The 25,998-nt window shown below is 43.1% G+C and overlaps 1 long non-coding RNA gene across 1 annotated transcript in view; it reads right to left on the bottom strand.

Moving 5' to 3' along the window:
- LOC117980394 (uncharacterized) overlaps positions 1 to 25,998 on the bottom strand; it is a 427,289-nt gene that overhangs the window by 171,208 nt on the left and 230,083 nt on the right. The gene's annotated exons all lie outside the window — the stretch shown is intronic.

Raw genomic sequence — 25,998 nt, 5'->3', positions numbered from 1 at the left:
GAACAATGAAAATTTAGGAGGTAGACTATCCTGCACTGAAGAAGGTGATGGTGACTTAGAACTTCACCAACATGATGATGTTATACTGCATGGTGATGTGTGCCACAGTAAGTTACTAAGAGTATTTAAAAATCTGAAATAAGGGTGGGCGTGGTGGCTAATGCCTGTAATTCCAGCACTTTGGGAGGTGGATTGCTTGAGCCCAGGAGCCCAGGAGTTTGAGACCAGCCTGGGCAATATGGCGAAATCCCCTCTCTACAAAAAATACAAAAATTAGCCAGGTGTGGTGGCACACGCCTATATTGCCAGCTACTTGGGAGGCTAAGGTAGGAGGATCTGTTGAGCCTGGGAGGTTGAGGCTGCAGTGGGCTGGGATCGCACTACTGCACTCCAGCCTGGGCGACAGAGTGAGACCCTATCGCAAAACAAACAAACAAAATCTGAAATTAATGAATTTTAAATTTTTTATTTTAAAATATTATCAAATGAATGCAGATCCATAGTTTAAAAAGTCATACGATACTATAGGGTTTATAACAAAAAACAGCAGCTTCCCCTCCCATTGCACCCACTTCCTGCTCCCCAGAGGCAACTACTTTCATTTCCTCTAGATATTTCTTTTGATAACTTTGTATTTCTAAACGTCATGTTGATATTGCATTTCCTGATCTTTTTTTCAATATTAAACAGTGTCTATTTGCTTCATTATGGGAAATAAGGATTTAGCTTTTTGCCCTATCCACCAGCCAGATGTATACATAGACTCTACTGCATCCCAGTGCCATTTGCACCCTCCCTATGTAGCCACAGCACACCGTTGGTTAGATCAACATTCAATGTTTACATTAGTAAAACTATGTAACTGTTAGTTGCATAAAGACCACACAGATGATTACGTGTCTTTTCTTACATCAGTGTCTGGTTTTTATTTCCTCCATTTTCAACCTACTTATCATTAGCTCAAGTCAGGTGCGGTGGCTCACACCTGTAATCCCAGCACTTCGGGAGGCCAAGGCTGGCGGATCACACCGTCAGGAGATTGAGACCATCCTGGCTAACACGGTGAAACTCCGTCTCTACTGAAAATTCAAAAAATTAGCTGGGAGTGGTAGCAGGCGCCTGTAGTCCCAGCTACTCAGGAGGCTGAGGCAGGAGAACTGCTTGAACCCGGCAGGTGGAGGTTGCAGTGAGCTGAGATCGCGCCACTGTACTCCAGCATGGGTGACAGAGCGAGACTCCGTCTCAAAAAAAAAATAAAAAGTCATTAATTCAGCCCCAAACTTTCTGGTAAAACTCTAAAAAGCCTCTCAGTACAGTCAACTACATTGCTTATCACTTCAATTTTTCATTGCAATATCCGTTCTGAAGCCCTCCAATCTCTTTCTCCAATTTGTGAGGCTGTTCTTGGGGCCTTCTGCAGAGCAGTCACCCTGTGGCTTCCCTCCATGATTTTCCTGGGATTCCTTATAACTCCCTCCTGTTTTAAACTGGCTTTTCTAGGATCCCACAGAATCTTCTTTCTTGATTTATTCTTCACCCACCTACTCATCTTTTAGAATATCCTCCAGTAGCTTTTTTATAAATGTTACATGGAAAGTCCCTTTTTAAAGGGGCTTTGTGCTGAAAATGTCTTCATTCTAACCTTTTATTTCTGTGACAGTCTGGCTGGGTATGGAAATTTCAGTTGGAAATTATTCTCCCTCATAAACATGAAGGCATTGTTCTCTTGTCCCCTAAGAGTATTGAAATGAAAAAGTGTGATGTCATTCTGATTTCTGATCAATTATATGGCATGCCTTCTTTTCCTCTGGAAGTTTTCAGTATCTTCTTTGAATCAGTATTTGAAATGTTTTAATAGTGAGTCTTAGTGTGGATCTTTTTATTCACTGTGTTGAGTTTGCGGTGGGCCCTTCCAATCTAGAAACGTATGTCCTTTGGTTCTAGGAAATTCTTTGGTGAAATTTCTTAGATAATTGTCTCCTATCCATTTATTAAGCATCCCCCGCCAACCCGGCTTTACTGTTAGTAGAAGCTTGACTTCCTGATTTGATCCTTTAATGTTCTTTTTTTTCTATCTCTCTCTTATTTTCCATCTTTTGGTGTTTTTTGTCATATTCTCTGGAAGATTTCTTCTACTTGTTTTAAATTAAGGAAGAATTAAAAGATGTAATAATTAAATAAATGCTTAGTCTTTGACTGGAACTTGATTTGCAAAATACAACTATGAAAGACAATTTTGAAAAAATTGGAGGAATGTGAATATGAAATGGGCATTAAATGATATTTTAAAATTATTAAGGATTTATTGAAGGATATTAGGGAATTATTATTAATTTGTATAGTGGTTAATTTTATGTGTCAATGTGTCTAGGCTGCAGTCCCCCAATATTTGGTCAAGTATTATTCTAGATACTTCTGTAAAGATATCTTCTATGTAAGGTTAACATTTAATTAGACTTTGAGTAAAGCAGATTCTCCTCCATAACGCGGGTGGGCCTCATCCAATCAGCTGAAGGCCTGAATAGGAAAAAGACTGACCTCCCTTGAGGAGGAAAGAATTATGCCAGCAGACAGCTTTCACACTCAAACTACAACATCAGCTCTTCCTTTAGGTATTTTTTTCCTTATTTATTTTGAGATGAGAGTCTCACACTTTGTCTCCCGGCTGGAGTGCAGTGGCATGATCATAGCTCACTGCAACCTCAAATTCCTGGCCTCAAGGGATCCACCCACCCCATATTCCTAAGTAGCTGGGACTACAGGCAAGTACTACCATGCTCTTACTTGACTTTTCAGCATGCCATCATACCTTGCAGGTACAATGGACTTGCCAGCCTCCACAATCATGCAAGCCAATTCCTTAAAATAAATATCTAACTATCTCATACACACAGACACATACATACACACACACCCTATTGGTTCTGGTTCTCTGGAAAACTCTAATGTAAGTTGTTAAGCAGTGGGTGTATGAGTGTTTATTACACTATTCTTTTTACTTCTGTTTTAAAATTCCCAAAGTAGAGAGTCAAATCAAAAAGGAAAATTAAAAAATCATAGCAGTAAGTGGGCAGTATTGGGGGTTCATTAGTCAAGTAGATGAGGTTTTTACACTCCTCAGGAAGCAGGAGCAGGTAGGAAACAAGGTCTTGAGCTGAAGGTAGGCAGGAACCACAATTGAGACATCTCCTAACCAGGAGTTTTGAAGAACTACACTCTAGTCAGAGAAGGGATGGATCAAAAAAATAGCCTATTCATTGGCCTGAGGATGTGGCTCTCTTCAACCCTGTGCCATGAAGAAGAAAGTTCTCCAAGACTTTATAATCATGAGCCTGTCCTCAAGACGATTTGGGTTACAAAGTTATACCTGCTTGGTCTAGGAACCCTTAGCCTTAGAAAATAACATAAGAAAGAGGTCCGCGATATTCCTGGGACACCAGGTGACAGCAAAGAAAAGCCTCTCTGTAGATCTAAAGCCCTAAATCAAGATGCTTGATGTTTCCATGTTTACTGCACCCCGATCAATAGCTCATAATTCAAAAATTACTTACAAAAAGTTAAAAGAGAGTCAGCAGACACACCAAAAGGCACTTCTGAACATGCAAGAGCTTCAGATACTGAACATTCAAGAGCTTCAGGACACTGACTGGATACAGGCCATAAAATAAGCATCTTCAAAATGATCCAATACGTTTTTCAAAAAGGACTTAAAATTGAGAAATAAAAAGGCTATCATAAACACTAGCAGATTTAATTCAGAAAGTAACTAAACAAAACTTCAAATGAAAAATGGAGATATTGAAATTAAAAACCCAATAGGCAGAAACTTCCAGAAATGGCAGAGGATTGAAGTGGTTTTGAAATGTTCCCACCGATAACAATGATAAAAACAGGTTTAGGGGGAAAAAAAAAAACAACAAACAACTTTTTTTAAGAAGAACTATTTAAAGACCCTGGAGAGAATCCAAAAGCAGATAGAAGCAGGAGACTTTAATCTTAAAAACTGCCACAGGAAGGACTAGGAATTTCAACTTTATATCTTCCTCACCCGAGGGTGATGCCCAGCCCTCACAGCTAGGGCTGTGAAAAACAGCCATGGAAAACCACAGCCTTACTAGCTAAAGGTTCCACAGATAGGAGTTCAAGGCTGAAGAGTAGCTAGAAGTCTACAGGAAAAGTACTGGCAGCAGAAAAACCACTGAAGAAGTATAAAACTCTGAGTATAAACTCTGTCCAGGTCTGTGGCCAAAAGCTAAACTACACATATATGGTAAAAGACCCTAAGGAACCTGGTGAAAAAGGAGACAGAAACCAGAGAGAAATCTCCCCTTGAATACAACAGAGCAATGTGAATGTGTTGCCTTTTAAAAACAAACAAACAAACAGACTTAGTACATTTCCTAACCATGCACAATGCAGGTGGCAGAAAATTGAATCTTGCAGCCTTGAAATGACAGAGACAGCCTAAAATCAGCCAAATAGCTACAAATCAGGGAGAGGGAACACCTATAAGCAAGAAAGTGCACAAAGAAGGTGACTTCCATCTCTGCTGAAATCGTTGGCTAACTACCAAATTACACAGAAACAGGGAAAACCCCCAAAGGGGCAGGCAGAAAAGCAGCAATAGGACGCCATGAGAAGAGAGATATTGGCTGCTGTGTATCACAGGGGGACAAAGTTTGTGGTTGGAGACTAAACAAGTCAGCTGCCTACTAGAACAAAAACTCAGTAGTCCTCAGAAGAATACAACAGAATCTAGAGTTGCCATAATGTATTATCCATAAGGCCCAACTTTCTTTCTTTCCTTTTTTTTTTTTTGAGATGGCTGCTCTGTCGCCAAGGCTGGAGTACAGTGGCAGGATCTCGGCTCACTGCAAGCTCCATCTCCTGGGTTCACCCCATTCTCCTGCCTCAGCCTCCCGAGTAGCTGGGACTACAGGCACCCACCACCATGCCTGGCTAATTTTGTTTTTGTATTTTTCGTAGAGACAGGGTTTCACCATGTTAGCCAGGATGGTCTCGATCTCCTGACCTTGTGATCCGCCCATCTTGGCCTCCCAAAGTGCTGGGATCAAAGGCATGAACCACCGCGCCCGGCCTTAAGGCCCAACTTTCAACCAGAAATTACTATACATGCAAAGAAACATTAAAGTGCACTCTACACTCAGAGAAAAAGGCAGCCAATAGTAACTGATTCTGAGTGGCTCCAGATGTTGCATTTAGCAGACAAAAATCTTTAAACAAGTTATTATAAATATGTTTGAAGAATCAAAGGAAAATGTGGTATACATTGAATGAACAGCTTGGAACTCTCAGTGGAGAAATTAAAACTAAAACACATATAAAATAAAAAAGGGGGAAATTCTAGAGCTGAAAAGTACAAAATCTGACAATTTAAAAGTTCACTAGATGGGCTTAACTGAATATTGGGAATGGCAGAAGGAAGAATCAAGGAACATAAAGATAATGCAACAGAAATGCCACACCCAAACAACAGAAAAAATGAAGATTGAAGAAAAATGGAGAGAACCTTAGAGACCTGGGGGAGCAATATCCAGATGTTCAGTATACATATGATTGTAATTCCAGAGGAAGAGGAGAGAGGAGGGAATAGAAAAAATATCTGAAGAAATAATTATTGAAAATTTCCCAAAGGGTCATAGGGAAAGTTTTAGGGTTGATAGAAATGTTCTGTATTTTGAGTGTGGTGGTGATTTCATGGGTATATACATTCATCAAAATGTATCTAATTGTACAATTTAAATAGATGTGCTCCTATTAACAATAGCAAAGACATGAAATCAACCTAAATGTCCATCAATGACAAACTAAAGAACATGTGGTATATATACACCATGGAATACACCATGTATTCCATGGTGTATATGTACCACAGGTACTTTTTTATGCAGCCATAAGAAAGAATGAGACCAGTCTTTTGTGGGAACATGGATGGAGCTGGAGGCCATTATCCTCAGCAAACTAACACAGGAACAGAAAGCCAAATACCACATTCTCACTTGTAAGTGGGAGCTAAATGATGAGAACTTATAAAGGAAGAAACAACAGACACTGAGGTTTACTTGAGGATGGAAGGAAGGAGAGGAACAGAAACAATACTTATTGGGTACGAGGCTTAATACCTGGGTGATGAAATAATCTGTACAACAAACCCCCATGACACGAGTTTACCTATGTAACAAACCTTCACAGGTACCCTCAAACCTAAAATAAAAGTTAAAAAAAGAAAACTTGGGAAATTAAAGGAGCAATAAATGTGATGATTTTGAAGTTAAAATAAATATTAATAAATATAAATAGGTATGTATTATTGTACATAAATTCAATCTCGATAACGTTGTTTTAAAAAGTAAATGATGACATAAACATCCCCCCTCCATTAAAAAAATCCTAATGTGGCCGGGCACAGCGGCTCACGCCTGTAATCCCAGCACTTTGGGAGGCCGAGGCGGGTGGATCACGAGATCAGGAGATAGAGACCATCCTGGCTAACACGGTGAAACCCCGTCTCTACTGAAAATTAGCCAGAAAAATTAGCCAGGCGTGGAGGCGGGCGCCTGTAGTCCCAGCTACTCGGGAGGCTGAGGCAGGAGAATGGCGTGAACCTGGGAGGCGGAGCTTGCAGTAAGCGGAGATGGAGCCACTGCACTCCAGCCTGGGCGACAGAGCAAGACTCCATCTCAAAAAAAAAAAAAAAAAAAAAAAATCCTAATGTATGGGTTAATATATTGAACACATCTGAAGAGAACACAGAAAACAGAAAAATAGATTTGCAGAAATTAACCAGAATGCCATGTGGTGAGATAAATGAGCAGGGCAGAGGCATGAAAAATAGAATGAGAGGAGGAGTTCCTGTAGGGCAGAAGCGTGGAAATGTGGTGAGATGGTGTGTGGAGAGATTATCACCGATGGTTTTCCAGTTTTGAGGAAAGACAAGAATCCTGAGGTTCAGGAAGAACATGGAGTCCCCTTCAGTACAAATAAAACCATATCCACATTTAGGAATACCTTTGTGAGCATGAAGAATGCTACAGAGAATATCTTAAAAATAGCTCGAAGACCCAGGAGTGGTGGCTCACACCTGTAATCCCAGCACCTTGGGAGGCCAAGGCAGGCAGATCACCTGAGATCGGGAGATCGAGACCACCCTGACCAACATGGTGACACCCCGTCTCTACTAAAAATACAAAATTAGTGGGGCGTGGTGGAGTATGCCTGTAATCCCAGGGAGGCTGAGGCAGGAGAATCGCTTGAACCTAGGAGGCGGAGGTTGCGATGAGCTGAGATCACGCCTTTGCACTCCAGCCTGGGCAACAAGAGTGAAACTCTGTCTCAAAAAAAAAAAAAAAAAATAGCTGGAGGAAAGAATGATGTCCTCCACAGTGGCATTTACAGTGGCAGCAGACTTCTCAACACGGCGACAGTGGCCAGGACAGAGCAGAATCTGGTCTTCAAAAAGCTGAGAGAAAATAACCATCAACCCGCCCGTCTGGTGCCTCGTAACCAACCGCAGATCCACTTCTGAACTTCTGTTTTGAACCTTCTCATGACCTCTTCATTCTCAGCCATCAAAATAGGTTCAGTCTCTTAGGCTATTAAGGGATTTTATTTAAAGTAAACAGTGTTAATGTGTTCAGGGTGTTAATGACATACTACTGTGGCCTGCCAGTGTTGACCTAAGCCACTTTTATTATAATATTACTAAAATATGCACAAATATATAAAACTAGGTATAAACCTCATATGCTTATAGTTCTTTAAACTATAAAGTTGTTTAATAGTAAACAACTATTAAACCCAAACAAATGTGTAAATATATATGTGATTTATTTATAAATTAAAAACAAAGTTACAGTGCCAATAAAATCCAACACATTGACATAAATGTGACAGAATGCACCATCCATTTATCTGTTGATGGACACTTGAGTTGTTTCCACAGACAAAATACCAGATTCTTAGAATCTAGAATCCTGCAATATAGTTTTATGCTTTCTGTTTCACTGTGGGAGGCCAGCACAGTGGCTTAGAATGATGGGTCTGGAGTCAGACTGCCTGGGTTTAAATCCCACTGTGTGATTCGGGTAAGCGACTGAAACTCTTAGTTTCTATCTGCTTTCCTGTAAAGTGGATATGGTAAGAATGCTTACTCATGGGGAAGTTGTGAAGATTCAATGCAACAATACAAGGAAAGCATTTAGCCCTGTGCCCAGGACACACAAAGGGCTTCATAAGTTATTATTACCATTGTTGTAATTACTCCTTTTTAATGATAAACCCACGTTAACCTCTGTTCCATTATTTTGAAAGGTTAATCAATCTAATGAGACCCCAAAATATAATACCAAAAGATTATTCAAGGAAAAAATCCTAATAAACTTAGGACCTACAAAGCTGGCTCTGTGTTCACCTTCACCAGCAATGAATAAGGTATCAACTACCAGGCTTTTTTGAGTTTGGAATACCTTAGTTAGTGTGGGCCGTTGATGACTTAGTTTTCACACTCTGTCTTCTCTTCAGTCTACCTTGGGATGGGGTAGTATTAGCTTTCCCTTGGTCCCTGTGTGAGCATCAACTTCCATGCAAACTTGGGAACTGAAAGAGTGTGGTCAACACTCCCCGAGTGATCATCCAGGTGATCCAGAATAGATTTACAGTCCTTTCGTCCATTCAAAAGAAAACAGAAACATACATAGACACACACACACATACACACTCATCCCTCCCGCCCCCCCCCACCACACACACACCCCTCCTAGAACTCTCTGACACTTAACAATGTATATACGGAGTCTGGTTCTCTCTCTCTCTTTCTCTGTTAGATTTAACAACTTCCTGGAAAGAAGGGTTTTAAGCCAAAAGAATCTCTTGGGGTGAGAATATTAGGCTTGGCGGAAGGCTAAGGCAGGGGACTGGTAAAGGGGAGGGTTTGTTACACTCTAGGGTCAAAAGAATGCTTATGCACATAAAAAAAAAACAACAAAACTCTGCTACATATCCAGTCAACAAAGAGGGCAATCTTAGATGTACAGAGCGATAACCTTATACTTTATAGTCTCTATGGGGTGGCAATTCATGATAAGAAAGGCTAGACTGAACTCCTATCTTTACAATGTTTATCAGGGGAAATTTAATAGGCCAACTAGCAACATTGGAAGAGAAACTGCACTACTTAAAAATACCATTGCTTTTTAATGACTTTAGCCCCTACCGTATACAAATGAAGCTACTTAAATATAAATTATAGCTATCTCTTAATTAAAGAAAGTCTATTAAGTTCTTTGTCACAAAGGTGCATGCTTGAAGGTAATCATAATCTATTTCTCAAACATTTTACAGTTCAGACTGGCCCTACTACCAATCATTCTAAATGAGTGCGGAATTAGCTGAGCTCTAAGTCTGGGTAGGTTCAGACACATCTTACAAATAAAAACAAATCCTGCAGAGTGTGAAAGCTTCTTCCCACATGGTACGTTTGGCCCCTATCTCCTTAAGTCTTCTAATGGCCTGGCAAACCCTGTGGAGAAATGAAGCAAGGGCCAGACAAAGTCAATCACACGCGATGCTATCAAAGACTACTTCCAGACCCAAGCAAACGATTACACCACGACCTGAGCCAGGGCACGCAAACAGAGGCTGGCTCCCCCAATGGGCCCTGGGCCACTTCCACGAGTCCCCTTTTCCCATAACCAAATTCTGACTACCGTCTTCATCCTCTCAGGACACAAGAGACATTAATGGCAAAAAAACGGGTAGAATTCCTAAAATCCTTTAAGCTTACGAAATACAAAGAACAATTACTAGATTCATACAAAGTATCAGATTCTTAGAACTAAAATCTTCCTTCTCCTGCCAATTTAAATTAAAAAGTAGGAGTGGCAAAAGAATGAAAAGCAGGTAAGCCCAGGAAGCTGAGGGTGCAGTGAGCCAAGATCATATTACTGCACTACAGCGTGGGTGACAGAGCCAGACCCTGTCTCAAAAAAAAAAAAAAAAAGTCCAGGCACAGTGGCTTACACCTGTAATCCCAGCATTTTGGGAAGCCGAGGCGGGTGGATCACTTGAGCCCAGGAATTCAAGACCAGCCTAGGCAACATGGTGAAAACCCATCTCTAAAAAAAAATACCAAAAAAAAAAAAAAAAAAAAAAAAATTAGCCAAGTGTGGTGGTGTGTGCCTGTACTCCGGAGGCTAAGGTGGAAGAATCACTTCAGCTGGGGAGGTTGAGGCTGCAGTGAACTGAGATCATGCCACTGCACTCTAGCTGGGGCGACAGAGTGACATCCTATCTCAAAAAAAAAAAAATTTTAAAAGCACAGACACAAACAAATACTTGTATGCCAATGTGAAAAGCAAAATTATTCACAATAACCAAACAGTATAAATAACCCAAGTGTCCCCTACATGAGTGGATAAAGAAAATGTGTTAGGCTGGGCGCGGTGGCTCACGCCTATAATCCCAGCACTTTGGGTGGCCGAGGCGGGCGGATCACAAGGTCAGGAGATGGAGACCATCATGGCCAACACGGTGAAACCCCGTCTCTACTAAAAATACAAAAAAAATTAGCTGGGCGAGGTGGCAGGCGCCTGTAGTCCCAGCTACTCGGGAGGCTGAGGCAGGAGAATGGTGTGAACCCGGGACGCAGAGGTTGCAGTGAGCCAAGATCGCGCCACTGCACTCCAGCCTGGGTGACAGAGCGAGACTCTGTCTCAAAAAAAAAAAAGAAAGAAAATGTGTTATATACATGTAATGGACTAGTACTCAGCCATAAAAAGGAATGAAGCATTGTTAGGTGCTACAATATGGATGAACCTTAAAAACGCTATGCTAAGTGAAAAAACCCAGACACGAAGGGCCGAGTATTGTATGATTCCATTTATATGAGAATATCTAGAATAGGCAAATTCATAGAGATAAAAAGTAGATCAGAATTGCCAGAAGCTGGGGGAAATGGAGAGTTATTGCTTAATGGTTACACAGTTTCTATGTGGGGTGATGGAAACGTTTTGGAAACAGATAGTCGTGGTGGTTGCACAACAGTGTGAACGTAATTAATACCAGGTACTGATTTGTACGTTTCAAGATAGCTAAAGGGGAAAATTATATGTTATACGTTGCAGCACAATCTAAAAAAAAATAAAGGACTTGAATCACTGGAAACAACTCAAATGTCCTTCAACAAGTGAACGAATAAACAAATGGTGGTACATCCATATATTGAAATAAAATGGAACCAACTATTGATATACACAACAACTTGGATTGATCCCAAAGGCATTTTGGTGAGTCACAGACGCCCATCTCAAAAAGGTGACATGCTTAGGATTCCATGTATATGACATTCTCGAGAAGACAAAACTATAGGGATAGAGAACTGATGAGTGGTTGGCAGGGGTTAGGGGTCAGGGAAGCGTATGCTTATAAAGAGACAGCACAAGGGAGCTTAGTGGGGGTGGGTGATGGAACTGTTCTGAACCCTGATTATGGTGGTGGTGACAAGAATCTATACAAATGTTAAAATTCATAGAATGAGTCACCAAATTTTTTAAAAATCAAGTTTTGTTTTTTTTTGAGACGGAATCTCGCACTGTCACCCAGGCTGAAGTGCAGTGGCGCAACCTCAGCTCACTGCAACCTCCACCTCCTGGGTTCGAGCAATTCTCCTGCCTCAAAGTAGCTGAGATTATAGGTGCATGCCACCACGCCAGGCTAATTTTTGTATTTTTAGTAGAGACGGGGTTTCACCATGTTGGCCAGGCTGGTCACGAACTCCTGACCTCAGGTGATCTGCCCCCCTCAGCCTCCCAAAGTGCTGGGATTAGAGGCGTGAGCCACTGTGCCCAGCCAAGTTATTTTTTAAAAGTGGGGTAGAAGGAGAAATGGCACCAATTGCTATCACTGCTCTTACAACTCTGATTTCCTGTTTCTTTTTTCTACTTTTATTTTAGAATCAAGGGGTACATGTACAGACATGTTACAAAGGTGTATCGCATGATGCTGACATTTGGAGTACAAATGAATCCGTCACCCAGATATTGAGTATAGTATCTGTGGGTTTCTTAATCTCTTAAAATTGTCCAAAGATCAGTCTGGGGGGAAATACAACTTGTAAAATTACAGTAAAGGGTTTATATTTCTATTCCTAGAAGAGATTCTTTCCCTGCACCTCATCCACCCACATATAGTCACACTGTTTGTCTTTTCAGCCTTGACGTCTTTCCCGGACAAAACTTCTTTCACTTGAGAAAAAGAAACGTGGCTGTGTCCCGGTGATAATGTCCACAGAGTCCTGGAAAATACTGGAACACACGTCAATCACGGCACAATGAGGGCAGTGCTCGGAACCCTTCCTCTGAGGTGCAACACTGGCATGTTCTCAAAGTGCAAGTCTCCTAGGTTGTTTAATAAGGATAGCCCCTGAAAACCTTCTGGTTTCATGACTGTGAGTACCTGGAAGTACCCAGGTCCACAACAGCCCATATAGGCTCCATCTAACAAACACACACAAAAAACTGTGGGAGACCCTGGATCCAGCCCAGTGGTCTGCAGAAGAAAAATGCCGAGAGAAAGCTCCCAGCTATCTCATATTTCCGTGATAATTCATGCTGCACTGGCAGCTCTGGCCTTTGGAAGCCTCTGGAAGGCCCTGGGACATTATTTATGGCAGCTACAGACAGCTACAGGCCCTGGATGTGAGCTGGACAAACCTGGGAAAGCAGAGGACTGACTGCCCTGTTTTATCTCACCATGCGCTTCCTCATCTCTCCTGTCTGGGTGGGGGTGTCACCCAGTGAAAGAGTATTTTACAGGCAAGCCATTCATCAGGACTCCTAATTAAAAAGCTGGAAAGCCTAACACTAGAGTTGGTTTTGCCATCTTCCAACACCTCATTAACCTCACCACTGGTCGTCTGTTGAGGGCAGGATGCTCAGGAATTACTACATAGGATCTATCCTTAATGCTCAAGCAGAAAGAGAAACAGCAACACTACTTAAAAAAAATACTTCCCCCAATCCCCCAGATCATGAACAAAACAGGAAGGATGTGAAAAGGGGAGGAAGATCTACTTAAACTTTACTAAACTTAGGAATATGCACCTTTACCCAGAGGAAAATAGAGGAGGAATATTAAGTAACTCATTTTTCATAGGCCTTTCTAGTAAAGGGGAAGATGTTTTCTCAAATTCCTCTGAAACAGACAGCTAAGAATAAATAGCTAGGGGTTTGACCCATACTGTGAACCAAAAGTACTTTTTGTGAATTTTGAACTTAGCCCAAGTATTCCTTTTTTTACTCAACTGCAAAACTGAACTTATGTTTTAAATACATAAATAAACCTCAGGGATGTAGTTCAAACTGCAACCATGTCCATTTATTTTCTGTGACTGGTGAACTGAAACACAACAATATTCACACAACGAAACCGATATTTCTATGTTTTTGACTCCAGTATCATGGAAATGAGAGGAAGAAACTAGGTTGTATTCAAGCAACCATGACTCTTACTCTATCTCATTCCTGGTGAAAAATTGGTGATACTTGAAGGAGATAGCCCCAAGTGGTGGGACAAGACCCAAAACTGGACCTGAATCTGTGATATTCTCACTGACCCACCAGTACCAGCCTGTCTTCCTTTGTTGGTTCCCTACAAGAAGGAAGTTACAGAGCCCGTTTTTTCAATTAAAATAAGAAATCAAGAAACCAAACAATGGATTCTCTCTTTTTTTTTTTTTTTTTTTTTTTGAGATGCAGTCTCACTCTGTCGCCCACGCTAGAGTGCAGTGGCGTAATCTCGGCTCACTGCCAGCTCCGCCTCCCGGGTTCACGCCATTCTCCTGCCTCAGCCTACCGAGTAGCTGGGACTACAGGCGTCCCCACCACGCCCGACTAATTTTTTGTATTTTTTAGTAGAGACGGGGTTTCACCGTGTTAGCCAGGATGGTCTCGATCTCCTGACTTCGTGATCCACCCGCCTCGGCCTCCCAAAGTGCTGGGATTACAGGCATGAGCCACCACCCCCAGCTTGTTTGTTCATTTCTGCATTTGAAGTACTCTTCAATAACATACTCCACCTGAGATTCTTTGCCACAGTTCTTAACTATGACACAACACAACTGACCGCTGTACAGGGTCTTCCCTCTCTGTCAATTTCACAGGGACCACCTACCTGTCCCCTTGGCTTCTTCTGTCATCACCCTCCCTTAAGTCTATTGACCTGGAGTTCAGCACAAAGGGCCTCCCCTGATTTGACAGAGGTGGGCTCATCATGCAGGCTCACAGAGATGGGCTTGGCTCTCATCTAAGGCTCTGGCAGCTTTGTAAATCCTTATGCTGGGCCATCATGCATGAGGGCGGTCAGCACTTCTTGTAAAGCAGTGTTAACGTCCAGGACACTTCCTGCAGCAGTGGCTTCCTGGGCCTTGGCGGTGGGTCACGACTGAAGCCAAATCAAGGCCACACCTGAGCCTTCACATGATTCAGCAGCAGCAGCAGGGAACAAGCAATCACCAACCTCTATCTTTTTATAAACGGGGAGACTAAGGTCCCGAGAGAGTAAGTGATGGGCCCAAGGACACAAAACTATTTTGTGGCAGAGGCTGAACCTGAACTTGGTGACTTCACAGCCTGTCTTAGGTCCTTTTCATTCTCTCAAGCAGCCACTCAAACAAGGTCTTGACTGCGTCCCTCCACCCTGAGGGGTGCCCCCACTTGTCTCCCTACTAAGTCTCCCATCACCACCTTGTTTCCTTGGTTCCTCATTTATCCAAATATCTTGCTGTATTCAAGGTCAAACCCCAGCTCCTCTAATAAACCAGACCCTTTTTTGTTTTTTTGAGACGGAGTTTCGCTCTTGTCTCCCAGGCTGGAGTGCAATGGCGTAATCTCGGCTCACTGCAACCTCCGCCTCCCGGGTTCAAGCGATTCTCCTGCCTCAGCCTCCCGAGTAGCTGGGATTACAGGTGCCCACCACCATGCCCAGCTAATTTTTGTATTTTTAGTAGAGATGGAGTTTCACAGTGTTGGCCAGGTTAGTCTCGAACTCCTGACCTCAAGTGATCCACCCGCCTCAGCCTCCCAAAGTGCTGGAATTATAAGCACGAGCCACTGCTCCTGGCGCAGACCCTTTTTCTTTGTAAACCTTCCACTCAGTTCCAGTTTCCCAGCTAAGCCACATACCTGGTTTACAGTGAGGTTATCTAGTAATGGGGACTGACATCCTCAGGTCTCTGTAAATGACCGTGGCTCAAGTAACTTGTTCCAGCCCCTTGGAAATCTATGGTGACTCTCCCAAACAACATAGGGAAGTGGGCTGTCCAAATGTTGAACAGTCCACCTTCGATGTACTAATGCCTTAATCATATAATAACAATAGCTGTATATGTGTGTACACAGACACAAGCTCACACAATACAAATTAGAGCCTATGTGTTGATGATGGTTGTTCTTGCTGTAATGTTTAGCCCAAAACACCAGCAATAAAGGCCCTTGAAGATCATGGGAGTTTACCTTGCATGATGCAGTAGACTCCATCCCAGTCTGGAAGTCATTATAATGTGTTCTTTGTCCTGATTTTCTGAGCCAGAACTCCTAGAGCCCGATCTGCATACCAACTCAGGATAGCTGGGGAATCAGCCTAGATCAGCAGGAATTTTATTTGCCTGAGGCCCCCAAAACCTCATAAAATAGTGGTTTTCAAGCATCTTTGGCTATCTGTAATGGGTGGAGATAAGGGACAGTCTCCACATTTGTAAAAGATAAATGGTTGAGAAGGACATTATATGTTGTGTAAGATTCCTTTTCTAGAAGTTTACATATGGATCTAAAATTTCCTGGGTTTGCCTTACAGAGGGTGTTTAAGGCAAAACCTAACTTTTTTTCTTGAACTACTGCTTCTGGGCACTTACCGGGGAACATGAAATTGTCTCCTTTCCCCATTCCACTCTCAGGCAAGGTCTGAATTCGTTTTTAAAGATCTGAGCACCCTATCCCTCTCACCAACCTCTCTCCTTCCCTTCCCTCTCCGTCACCCCTTCTCTTAGAAGTAAACTACATTTTGGCGGGGAGTGGTGGCTCACGCCTGTAATCCCAGCACTCTGGGAGGCAGAGGCAGGCGGATCATGAGGTCAGGAAATCAAGACCATCCTGGCTAACATGGTGAAACCCCGTCTCTACTAAAAACACAAAAATTTAGCTGGGCATGGTGGCATGCGCCTGTAGTCCCAGCTACTCGGGAGGCTGAGGCAGGAGAATCACTTGAACCCGGGTGACAGAGGTTGCAGTGAGCTGAGATCGCACCACTGCACTCCAGTCTGGGTGACAGAGCAAGACTCCATCACACACACACAAAAAAAGTAAACTACATTTTTTAGTTTAGGGGGGTTTCATTGGATCATCCCAGAGGGAAGGATGGAGGCCACTGTCTTGTGCCAAAAAAGCAGAAGCAGCCAGATTTGAGAGGGTGGCTGCAATAGAAGGTCAGGGTTTTGGAGTTTCCGTGTACAGTGTTTGGATGTCTGCACCCTATTGGCACACCATACACCGAACAGGAACGGCGAACAGCTGCTAAGCCACAAAACATTGAGAGCAGTGCCAGGGGCTTCTACACCCTCCGTGGACGTATAAAAAAGCTCTTTGAAGGACATCTCTGGGCCTCTCGGGGCAGTAGTGCCCAACAGATGGCCAAGAAAAACCACCTGGAAATAAATACCCAAAGTACTTCCCAACTCAACTTATGTGGCCAGTATTACCCTGATACCAAAACCAGACAAAGACATTAAAAGAAAACTACAAACCAATATCCTTTATGAACATAGATGCAAAAATCCCTAACAAAACATTAGCAAATTTATTCTAGAAATAAAGAAAAAGGATAGTTGTGATATATTCACATAACAGAAAACTACTCAGCAATAAATAGTAACCAACTACTGATCCCTATAACAACATGGATGAAACTCAAAAACATTACATTGGCCAGGCACGATGGCTCACACCTGTAATCCCAGCACTTTGGGAGGTCAAGGTGGGTGGATCACTTGAGGCCAGGAGCTCAAGACCAGCCTAACCAACATGATGAAACCCCATCTCTACTAAAAATACAAAAATTAGCTGGGTGCGGTGGCACACACCTGTAATCCCAGCTACTCGGGAGGCTGAGGCAGGAGAATCGCTTGAACACGGGAGGCAGACATTGTAGTGAGCCAAGATCTCACCACTGCACTCCAGCCTGGGTGACAACAGAGGGAGACTCCCTCTCAAAAAAAAACAAAAAACAAATTACATGGAGTAAAAGAAATCAGACAAAAAAAATGTGTGTATAGACATAGACATATAGATATATATGACTCCATTTATATCAAAATGTAGAAAAGACAAATCAAATGACAGCAGTTCAGTGATTGCTGGGGGGTAAAGATGGGGAGAAATGGGCAGTGAGGACTGACAGGGAGGGGGCCCAAGGAAACTTTTGGGGGTAATGGAAATGCACATCTTGATCATGGTGGTTGTCCTGGATATATAACTTTTTCTTTTTCTTTTTTTTTTTTGAGAGGGAGTCTCCCTCTGTTGTCACTCAGGCTGGAGTGCAGTGGTGAGATCTTGGCTCACTACAATGTCTGCCTCCCGGGTTCAAGTGATTTTCCTGCCTCAGCCTCCCGAGTAGCTGGGATTACAGGCATGTGCCACCGCACCCAGCTAATTTTTGTATTTTTAGTAGAGATGGGGTTTCATCATGTTGGTTAGGCTGGTCTCGAGCTCCTGACCTCGTGATCAACCTGCCTTGGCCTCCCCAAGTGCTGGGATTACAGGCGTGAGCCACCGCACCTGGCCTGGATGTATAACTTTTTCAAATCACATCATTATGGAACTTTAAATGGGTGCATTTTATGGTACTAGACTACAGCTCAATAAAATTGATTTTTTTTTTTTTTTTTTTTTTTTTTTTTGAGACAGAGTCTCACTCTGTCACCCAGGCTGGAGTGCAGTGGCACAATCTTGGCTCACTGCAACCTCCGCCTCCCAGGTTCAAGCGATTCTCCTGCCTCAGCCTCCTGAGTAGCTGGGATTACAGGCACCCACCACCACACCTGGCTAATTTTTTGTATTTTTAGTAGAGACAAGGTTTCACCGTGTTAGCCAGGATGGTTTTGATCTCCTGACCTCGTGATCCACCCACCTCGGCCTCCCAGAGTGCTGGGATTACAGGTGTGAGCCACCGCGCCTGGCCAAAATTGATTTTTTTCTAAAAAGTCTGAAACCAAGCTTGTCTAATGGGGGCCCTAATCCTTAAAAGGCCACAGTATTCGGTGGAGTTGGCCCAACGAGCTCTAGTCACCCAGATGGAAACTTATTTCCTACACCAAAGATTCTCAGCAAGTTGTCAGAGAGGAGTCTTGGGAAAGGGGGCAATGGTGAAAACAGCAGAAAACAATTAACCCAAACTATGAGAACCCTGAATACCCAGTAACTAACCAGAAGAGACAGTGCATCAAAAATCCATGTGCCTGATGGCCCTAGATGGCTTCCAAGGGCTCAGGCATCAAGGCTTACAAGAGTTAAGGTCCTTTCTTCAGGTTCTAACAGCCTGTTGTTTTTCTTGGCAAGGCTTTCTCATGAGAAGCCATGAAGAGCTAAGCACAGCTCCCAGAAGACAGCCAGCAAATAAATGGGGGCCTCAGCCCCGCAGCCACAAGGAACTGAATTCTGCCAACGGGCTGAATGAGCTTGGAAGTGGATTCTTCCTCTGAGCCTCCAGAAAAGGAACTTGGTCCTACCAACACCTTGATTTTGGTCTGTGAGGCCCAGAACAGATGGGCCAGCTGAAAGTCGGACTTATGACAGGCCAAGTCCTCAGTTTTTACCAAAAGAACTCCACATTTGCTAATGTGGAGGAAAAGACTGACATTGGTCATTCGATGTTACTAGAGTTCTCTTCACTTTTCAAATTCACTTGACATGGACTTGTCACTTACAATGATAAAAGAGCATTTATAGGAGGTCATCTCAATAGATATTTTTAAATAAAAATAATATTGTCTTGCGATTGCATTCAGTGTTTAGATTTGCAAGCCAATGGCTCCAAAGAGTTAATGTGCCTCCTTAAATGTTTAGCTTCTTACCAGGCAGCGCCTTGAGCACTGAGGAGAGAGGAGTGTAAAGCACTGTAAAATTTGAGCTGTGAGTTATCACTGCAGGAAAACATTCCTAGGCCTCTCAGTATAAGTTTTTTTTCTAATAAACTACAACCTGAGAAGAGACAGATCAGGCACCAGGATTTAAAAAAGAAGTTGCCCATCAAAACAGTGCAAAGTAGACACGTTTTCATTTATTTTCTTTGGAACATTCTTGTTGGCAGCTGCATCCATTTGGTTAATGGAATATTCTTGACTCATGAAACAGGCTCATTACGGAAACAGACTCAAACCAAGAGTGCGGTAGGATGTGGAGCCACCCTTGCTCTCCCATGGCACATTCTCTTAAAAGTGGTGCCTTTCCGTGACTCTTAGAGATAGCATGTGGTCATGATGGGCGTTAGAATCAGGATGACAGACCTTAGAGGAAGCAGCATGAAAACAAGACTGTGTGAGAAGTAACAGTCAGTGTTGGCCATCTCCATGCTGACCACTTTTACACCAGGGCCTGGCATGAACTCTGCACACCTCGCCTGCCCTGAGACTGTTTATTCCAAGAGCTACCAGGGCTCATCCTTCAGGACCCTTAACTATAGGACTTCACGACAAGGCTCTCAATCTGGGTCTCTCTCCCCTGAAATGAGAACTAGACACTTCTCCATGTATTCCCAAGAATAACTTTCAATGAGAATTAGTATCTGTTAGGGATGTGCATTTTAACAAAGAACTTTTGGTTCCAGGAAAACCAAATTCCATAACCATGACTCTAACTGCAACAAAAAACAAACCCAAACTTCTACCAGGGTCCACTTATTTCTATCAATATTTAATGCCATGTAACTCTAGTATAACCCAGAGTCTGATAATCCTTGAAAAATTGTTCATATTGAAGTTGACCTATGAATATGTTGAAAGAAAAAAAAAAGATCTTTAGTCAAGCATTGACTTTTTTTTTTTTTTTTTTGACAGAGTTTCAATCTTGTCGCCCAGGCTGCCAGGCTGGAGTGCAATGGCGTGATATCTCAGCTCACCACAACCTCCACCTCCCGGGTTCAAGCGATTCTCCTGCCTCAGCCTCCCGAGTAGCTGGGATTACGGGCATGCGCCACCACATCCGGCTAATTTTTTGTATTTTTAGTAGAGACGGGGTTTCACCATGGTGGTCAGGCTTGTCTCAAACTCCCGACCTCAGGTGATCTGCCTGCCTTGGCCTCCCAAAGTGCTGGGATTACTGGCGTGAGCCACCGTGCCCAGCCAAGCATTGACTTCTTCTATAAATTTTTCACATCAATGACTGACAGTTGTGCAGCATTTCAAGAAGTTTAATACTAAGACCTGCATCTTTTTAGAAAACTGTAATCATAATTTGTTATTTATAGGTCATCTCTCTTCTCCTCTGACTAGTCTTCCCAGCTGTCCTTGGCCATGCCCTCTATCTTGATCCCCACTCCACCCCAAAGTGGCAAAGAGCTTAAAAGCTCTGCTAGGATCAGTCAACCCTGCAGGCTAAATGAAGCCTTAAGGAGGAGAACTGTTCAGGCACAGCCCTCTGGCCCCCTCCCTCGACATTTGCACAAAGAACAGTTTTAGATTCTTTAGTTCCACCACATCCAAGATTTTTCCCCAAACTTCACATATTATGGTCAGTAAAATTAAATTTGCAACTTGAAGTAGGAGGAATAAAGTCAGTTGAAAAGTGATAAGAAATTAGGTTTTCCAAAACTAATCAGCTTCCAGATATATGAACACAAACAACTCTGCTCAAGAGAAAACAAAACAATCTTTTTTCCTTCCCACATGTAAGTTTCACAAACAATATTATAAACAAAAAAAAAAAAGACTAGGCATCCATGGGAAGAGAGGAAGAACCCTATAGGATTTGCCCTTGCCCTGTTTTGTTTATTCTACCCCAAAAAGAGGGGCACTAAATCCCATAAACTCGTGTACTCTAGGGGCTACATTTTTTTTAAATTGTACTTTGAATTAAATAAACAAACTTTCTGAAGTACTGCCATTTGTTGGAGAAGAATGTAAATCTGGACTTAATGGGCCTCAGATGTCCTTCGGGGCTGTCTGAACTTGACCATGAATGGACAAGTCTGAAGCCCCTGAAGGTATTAGTGTACGACTGTGGATCAGTTTAACTGAAGACTTTCTTCTTCATTTAGTGATGCATTCTCCTCCCCTCCCTGCATACACCTGGAACTCGAAGGGGTAACCGTAGGGCTATGGACCATATCCCTTGAAGGGGTAATCATAGGGCTATCCAACATGGTCCGAGGAGGGGTGTTCCTGATGAAGGTTGACCAGGAGAGCTTCTGATGTCCTCCAGTGCCCAACAGAAATGAGAAGCAAGAGTCAGCCGTCTCCAGGCTTACCACAAATACATCCAAGTTTCCCCAGGACATTCTACTTTGCCCATAAATCCCCATTCCATTGTTGGGGCTCAGAAAACAAGATCCCAAAATGAAGACCCAAGAAACAGCCTCAGAAGCAAAAGTATTTCTCTGACCTTCCCTGCCTTCCTGTCTCTCAGTTCCATTCTCCCTGGGGTAAGGCATGGAAACTAGGATCCCTCTTCCCCAAAGTGGGTCGTAAAAACCAAAATCCGTTTTCCCCAAACCCAGCCATAAAACCTAAAAATATTAGGCTAACTTTTACTCTGCCTTTCTGTGTTGAAAACTGGCCATTAAAAAGAAATGTTCTGGCCTGGTGCAGTGGCTCACACCTGTAATCCCAGCACTTTGGGAGGCTGAGGCGGGTGGAGGCTTGAGGTCAGGAGCTTGAGACTAGCCTGGCCAACATGGCGAAACCCCATCTCTACTGAAAATACAAAAATTAGCTGGGCATGGTGGCATACACCTATAATCCCAGCTACTCTGGAGGCTGAGTCAGGACAATTGTTTGAACCCAGGAGGCAGAGGTTGCAGCGAGCTAAGATCACACCACTGCACTCCAGCCTGTGTGACAGAGTAAGATTCCATCTCAAAAAAAAAAAAAAAAGGCCGGGCGTGGTGGCTCACGCCTGTAATCCCAGCACTTTGGGAGGCCAAGGTGGGCGGATCATGCGGTCAGGAGATCGAGAACATCCTGGCTAACACAGTGAAACCCCATCTCTACTAAAAAAAAAAAAAAAATTAGCCAGGAGTGGTGGCAGGCGCCTGTGGTCCCAGCTACTTGGGAGGCTGAGTCAGGAGAATGGCGTGAACCCAGGAGGTGGAGCTTGCAGTGAGCCTAGATCGTGCCACTGCACTCCAGCCTGGGCAACAGAGCAAGACTCTGTCTCTTAAAAAAAAAAAAAAAAAAAAAAGGTCTGACCTACCTTGTTTGACTGCAGGCCAAAAGACCCAGATTCCAGAAAAGGTCCTGCTTCACACCCAGAAGGAAGGAACACAAGTTCAGAGAGGCCCAGAACAATCTAGACAGACAGGCCTGGCTGGGGTTCCCCACTTAGTCTATTAGCATTACAGCATACCTGTTTCGTCCAGTCATATTTCTACCCAACTGCCTATACTTTGTTGAACCTAACCATAAAAATAGACAATTTCCCCTGTGTCATTGTATCTTCATTCTGAAGGCTCTTGTATATACGTGTTAAGTACATTTGTATGTCTTTTCTCCAATTAACCTGCTTTTCACAAGGTGATTTTTCAGCGGGACTTTGGAGGGCCAATGAGAACTTTCCCTTGGTCCTCACATTATCCTCCTTGGACAAGTTCCATTTGCGAATGGAGTCATCTAAAAGGGTGTCCTCCAAAGACAGAGTACACCCTCAGAGGGGAAACTACCTTAACCTCTCTCAGTTTTAGTTCTCTCATCTAAGACATGGGGATGAAATTAGTATCCATGCCACAGAGTTGTTTAGAGGGTTTATTATTTAGAAAGCACAGTTCAGGACAGGCGTGGTGGCTCACGCCTGTAATCCCAACACTTTGGGAGGCAAAAGTGGGCGGATCACCTTAAGTCGCGAGTTTGAGACCAGCCTGACCAACTTGGAGAAACCCCGTCTCTACTAAAAAAAAATACAAAATCAGCGGGGCATGGTGATGCATGCCTGTAGTCCCAGCTACTCGGGAGGCTGAGGCAGGAGAATCGCTTGAACCCGGGAGGCGGAGGTTGCAGTGAGCCAAGATTGCACCATTGCACTCCAGCCTGGGCAACAAGAGCGAAACTCTGTCTCAAAAAAAAAAAAAAAAAAAGACACAGTTCATTTCCTTTGACTAATGTTCTCTGCTCTTTTCTGTGGGCTCAGAAGTCTCTGGAACAGAAAAGATTTGGTCCGGGGGAAGTAGCGTGGATTTTTTGGCTTCTACTCAAGAGTCCAGGACTCACTTCTTAAGACTGTTAAGGTCATGAAAAATAGGGGAAAACTAGGCAACTCTCAGAACAGAGGAGCCTGGGGAGACACGACAGCTAAGTGCAATGTACCCCGGACTGCATCCTAGAGTTTAGTTCATAGTAATGTACCAATGTCTCTTGGTTTCTTAGTTTTGACAAACGTACCATGGCAATGTAAAATGTTAACAACGGGGGAAACTGAGTCGGCAGTATATGAAAATTCTGTGTACCCTCTTCGTACTATTTCTTTGACCCTAAAATTATGCCAAAATATAAAGCAAAAAATGCAAATATGAGGCTGAGTGCGGTGGCTCACGCCTGTAATCCCAGCACTTTGGGAGGCCAAGGTGGGCGGATCACGAGGTCAAAAGATCGAGACCATCCTGGCCAACATGGTGAAACCTGTCTCTACTAAAAATACAAAAAAATTAGCTAGGCGTGGTGGCGGGTGCCTGTAATCCCAGCTACTAGGGAGACTGGGGCAGAAGAATTGTTTGAACCCAGGAGGCAGAGGTTGCAGTGAGCCGAGATTGCATCACTACAGTCCACCTGGTGACAGAGTGAGACTCTGTCTCAAAAAAAAAAAAAAAAAAAAATTGTAAATATGAAAAAATAAAGTCTATGATGATGCCACAGCATAAAAATCTAATAGCAATAGATACTCAGCAAGTGTTTATAATAGGCTAGGCTCTGAGCCACACACTGGCCTACCATTAGATATTGAGACCTCTCAACAACTCTATGACATGGGCACTAATTACATCTCCATGTCTTACATGAGGGAACTGAAGCCTAGAGAGGCTGGGTAGGGCCCAAGGTCATAGAGCTGGTAAGGAGGCTGAGGCCGAATTCAGACCTAGAGAGAGTAGCTCCAAAGATTGTTTCTCACTTGCCACCACCCTAGCACCTACCATTCTACCATTTCTCCCTTTACAGGATGGAGGAAATACATTCTTGAAAGTTAACTCAAAGAGACAAAATAACATCGAATGAAGCAGGAAAACTCTCAGGGCACTTACTTCGAAAAAGGAAGACTGATGGGCTCTGTTTTTCCTCCCTCCTCTACCTTACAGGTTATCGCAATTTGTACTCATTGTACAAATGATACAAGTACATACAAATAATAAAAGTAATAATTGAAAAGTAAAACTGCAGAGAAGGTTCTAGAATGAAAATCAAATCCCTTCTGGTACACCCAGCCTCTTGTTCTAATGTTCAGAGTATGGAGAGGTAAGTTTAAGGTCCATAAAAATCAGAGTTTGTGCATAGACAGAATGTAGATTTGTCCATCAAATCCTGGACTATGAGAACCCCGATAGTTCTGAGAACTTTATAGGAGTAATTTTAGAAGGAAACAAAAGCCACACTTAGTAGGAAGTATACTCCTGAAACTCTCTACCTGGGGAGTTGGCAGGAACATAAAAAGGTAAAAGGGCTCAGGAAGGTTTAGGGTGAATTCTTGGCTGATGGTCCTTAGCAGTTGAGGGAAGCTGGAGAAGTTTAACCAGCATCCCAGTGTTTTTCTTTTTCCTATTTATTTATTTATTGAGACCGGTTCTCACTTTGTCACTCAGACTGCAGTGCAGTGGCATGATCATAGCTCACTGCAGCCTCGACCTCCTGGGCTCAAGAGATCCTCCCACCTCAGCCTCCCAAGTAGCTGGGACTACAGGCACATGCCACCACACCCAGCTAATTATTTGTTATTTTGTAGAGACAGGGTCTTGCTTGCTATGTTGCCCAGGCTGATCTCAAACTCCTGGCCTCAAGTGATCCTCCCATCTCAGCCTCCCAAAGTGCTGGGATTACAGATATGAGCCACCACACCTGGCCCTAGTGTTTTAAAATTAACACAAGACAGATCAGCCATGATCTCCCTGGAGTCAGTACAGTTCAGTGAAGAAACAATGAAGTTGCATATTAGTTAGACATGTTTTTCAGCTGCTATAACAGAAAACCTAATAAACAAGAACAGAACTCCTATAAAGGCTTTTATTCGTTACTTAACAAGAAGTCTGGAAATGCATGATCTGAAGATTCATTCAACAACTCAACAATTTTGTGAAGGTTGCAGGTCTTTCCATTCATTCTTCGGCTTAACCACACCTGGCATGAAGGGTTTTTGTGTTTATACTTTTCAATTCATGAGTACAAGATAGCTGCCACAGCTCCAGGTGTCAGTGTCCCAAGCAGGAGAGGCAGGCAGGGAGACAAAAGTCTTCTCTTCACAAGGGCCTACTGATCTGAGAAGGAAATCCAGCCCAGTAGCACCCAGTAGATTTCTCCTTAGGTCTCAATGGCCAGACTAGATTTGGTCCCTGTTATGGTCTGAATGGTGTCCCCCATAAATTTATCAACTCTAATCTCTAGTATCTCAGAATGTGAATCCGTTTGGAGATAGAGCCATTAAAAAGGTTAAAATGGAGCCAGTAGGGTGGGCCCTAATCCAATCTCGCTGGCATCCTTGTTAGAAGAAGAAATTTGGGGCCAGGCATGGCAGCACATGCCTG

Source organism: Pan paniscus, chromosome 4 (assembly GCF_029289425.2).
Source record: "Pan paniscus chromosome 4, NHGRI_mPanPan1-v2.0_pri, whole genome shotgun sequence".
NCBI lineage: Eukaryota > Metazoa > Chordata > Mammalia > Primates > Hominidae > Pan > Pan paniscus.
Note: the sequence above shows the minus strand (reverse complement) of the source record. Positions and strands in the feature narration are given on the sequence as shown.